The following is a 3,060-nucleotide window of genomic DNA, read 5'->3' as shown; positions in this document are numbered from 1 at the left end:
ACGGACAGGATTGACAGATTGATAGCTCTTTCTCGATTCCGTGGGTGGTGGTGCATGGCCGTTCTTAGTTGGTGGAGCGATTTGTCTGGTTAATTCCGATAACGAACGAGACTCTGGCATGCTAACTAGTTACGCGACCCCCGAGCGGTCGGCGTCCCCCAACTTCTTAGAGGGACAAGTGGCGTTCAGCCACCCGAGATTGAGCAATAACAGGTCTGTGATGCCCTTAGATGTCCGGGGCTGCACGCGCGCTACACTGACTGGCTCAGCGTGTGCCTACCCTACGCCGGCAGGCGCGGGTAACCCGTTGAACCCCATTCGTGATGGGGATCGGGGATTGCAATTATTCCCCATGAACGAGGAATTCCCAGTAAGTGCGGGTCATAAGCTTGCGTTGATTAAGTCCCTGCCCTTTGTACACACCGCCCGTCGCTACTACCGATTGGATGGTTTAGTGAGGCCCTCGGATCGGCCCCGCCGGGGTCGGCCCACGGCCCTGGCGGAGCGCTGAGAAGACGGTCGAACTTGACTATCTAGAGGAAGTAAAAGTCGTAACAAGGTTTCCGTAGGTGAACCTGCGGAAGGATCATTAACGGAGCCGAAGGGGGCGAGGCCGCGGCGGCGCCGCCGCGCGCTTCCCTCCCCCACCCCCCCCCCCGCCACCACGCGGCGCGTGCGCGGGCGGGGCCCGTGTGCCGTCCGTTCGTTCGTTCGCTGCCCGGCCCCGCCGGCCGCGAGAGCCGGAGAACTCGGGAGGGCGACGTGGGGGGAGAGCGAGAGAGAGAGAGAGAGAAAGAAAGAAAGGGGGGCGTGTTCGCGTGCGCGTGTCGTGGGGCCGGCGGGCCGGTGGGCGGCGGGGAGCGGTCCCCGGCCGCGGCCCCGACGGACGTGTGTGTCGGCGGGCGCGGGGGCGGTTCTCGGCGGCGTCACGGCGGGTTTGGGGGGGGGGTCTCGGTGCCCTCCTCCCCGCCGGGGCCCGTCGTCCGGCCCCGCCGCGCGCCGGCTCCCCGTCGTCGGGGCCGGGCCGGACTCCCGTCGCCGCCTCCGCCGCGCGCCGCTCCGCGCCACCGGGCACGGCCCCGCTCGCTCTCTCCCCGGCCTTCCCGCTAGGGCGTCTCGAGGGTCGGGGGCCGGACGCCGGTCCCCCCCTCCTCGTCCGCCCTCCCCCCGCCGTCCAGGTACCTAGCGCGTTCCGGCGCGGAGGTTTAAAGACCCCTTGGGGGATCGCCCGTCCGCCCGCGGGTCGGGGGCGGTGGTGGGCCCGCGGGGGAGTCCCGTCGGGAGGGGCCCGGCTCCTCCCGCGCCTCCCCCGCGGACTCCGCCCCCCGGCCGGGGCCGCGCCGCCTCCGCCGGTGCCGCGGTCGCGGCGGCCGTCGGGTGGGGGCTTTACCCGGCGGCCGCCGCGCGCGTGCCGCGCGTGTGGCGTGCGCCCCGCGCCGTGGGGGCGGGAACCCCCCGGGCGCCTGTGGGGTGGTGTCCGCGCTCGCCCCTGCGTGGGCGGCGCGCGCCTCCCCGTGGTGTGAAACCTTCCGACCCCTCTCCGGAGTCCGGTCCCGTTCTTGCTGTCTCTCTGGCCGGCCTGAGGCAACCCCCTCTCCTCTGGGGGACGTGCCGCGCCAGGAGGGCCTCCCGGTGGTGTCTGTCGGGAGCGCCCTCGCCAAATCGACCTCGTACGACTCTTAGCGGTGGATCACTCGGCTCGTGCGTCGATGAAGAACGCAGCTAGCTGCGAGAATTAATGTGAATTGCAGGACACATTGATCATCGACACTTCGAACGCACTTGCGGCCCCGGGTTCCTCCCGGGGCTACGCCTGTCTGAGCGTCGCTTGCCGATCAATCGCCCCCGGGGGTGCCTCCGGGCTCCTCGGGGTGCGCGGCTGGGGGTTCCCTCGCAGGGCCCGCCGGGGCCCTCCGTCCCCCTAAGCGCAGACCCGGCGACGTCCGCCCTCCTCTTCCCGCCGCGCCCGCCCCTTCCGCCTCCCCCCGCGGGCCCTGCGTGGTCACGCGTCGGGTGGAGGGGGGAGGGGGGCGCCCGGTCGAGAGAGAGAGAGAGAGGGAGGGCGGCGCCGCCGCCCGCGAAGACGGAGAAGGGGAAGAGAGAGCCGGCTCGGGCCGAGTTCCCGTGGCCGCCACCTGCGGTCCGGGTTCCTCCCTCGGGGGCTCCCTCGCGCCGCACGCGGCTCTCGGGGTTCGGGGTTCGTCGGCCCCGGCCGGGTGGAAGGTCCCGTGCCCGTCGCCGTCGGCGGTGGGGGCGTGTTGCGTGTGGTGGCGGGGGGGGGGGGAGGAAGGCGGGTCCGGAGGGAAGGGGTCTGGCGGGGAGAGAGAGGGTGGGGGAGCGCGTCCCGGTCGCCGCGGTTCGCCGCCCGCCCCTGGTGGCGGCCCGGCGTCCGGCCGACCGCCGCTCCCGCGCCCCTCCTCCTCCTCCCCGCCGCCCCTCCTCCGAGGCCCCGTCCTCCTCGCCCTCCCGAACGCACGCCCGCCCGCCCGGCTCGCCTCGCGGCGCGTCGTCCGGGGCCGGAAGCCCGCCCCGCGGCCCGCCCGGCCGCGCCCGTGGCCGCGGTCCCGGGGTTCGCGTGTCCCCGGCGGCGACCCGCGGGACGCCGCGGTGTCGTCCGCCGTCGCGCGCCCGCCCCCGGCTCGCGGCCGCGCCGCGCCGTGCCGGGGCCCCGTCCCGAGCTTCCGCGTCGGGGCGTGGGCGGCTCCGCCGCCGCGTCCTCGGACCCGTGCCCCGCGACCTCCGCGGGGGACGGGTCGGGGTGTGTGCGGTGCCCGTCCCGCCCCCGGCCCGTGCCCCTCCCTCCGGTCGTCCCGCTCCGGCGGGGCGGCGCGGGGGTGCCGTCGGCCGCGGCTCTCTCTCCCGTCGCCTCTCCCCTCGCCGGGCCCGTCTCTCGACGGGGCGTCGGGCGGGCGGCCGGTCGGGCCGGCGCGATGCCGTCCGTCCGCGTCCGCCGAGCGGCCCGTCCCCGCCCGCCGGCCCCGTTCCCCTCCGAGACGCGACCTCAGATCAGACGTGGCGACCCGCTGAATTTAAGCATATTAGTCAGCGGAGGAAAAGAAA

The 3,060-nt window shown here is 74.3% G+C and overlaps 2 non-coding genes across 2 annotated transcripts in view; both read left to right on the top strand.

Moving 5' to 3' along the window:
• The first annotated feature begins 1,674 nt into the window (after positions 1 to 1,674).
• LOC129396828 (5.8S ribosomal RNA) lies at positions 1,675 to 1,827 on the top strand. The gene has a single exon (XR_008623998.1). It is a non-coding gene; the product is annotated as a 5.8S ribosomal RNA (ribosomal RNA).
• Positions 1,828 to 2,996: 1,169 nt separating this feature from the next.
• The window catches only part of LOC129396796 (28S ribosomal RNA), a 5,074-nt gene continuing 5,010 nt past the window's right edge, over positions 2,997 to 3,060 (top strand). Inside the window, exon 1 of the ribosomal RNA XR_008624242.1 lies at positions 2,997 to 3,060. This exon is cut by the window's right edge and continues 5,010 nt beyond it. This is a non-coding gene — a ribosomal RNA (28S ribosomal RNA).

This window comes from Pan paniscus, chromosome 15, assembly GCF_029289425.2.
Source record: "Pan paniscus chromosome 15, NHGRI_mPanPan1-v2.0_pri, whole genome shotgun sequence".
Classification (NCBI taxonomy): domain Eukaryota; kingdom Metazoa; phylum Chordata; class Mammalia; order Primates; family Hominidae; genus Pan; species Pan paniscus.
The sequence above is the reverse complement of the archived record's forward strand: the minus strand, read 5'-3'. Positions and strand labels throughout refer to the sequence as shown.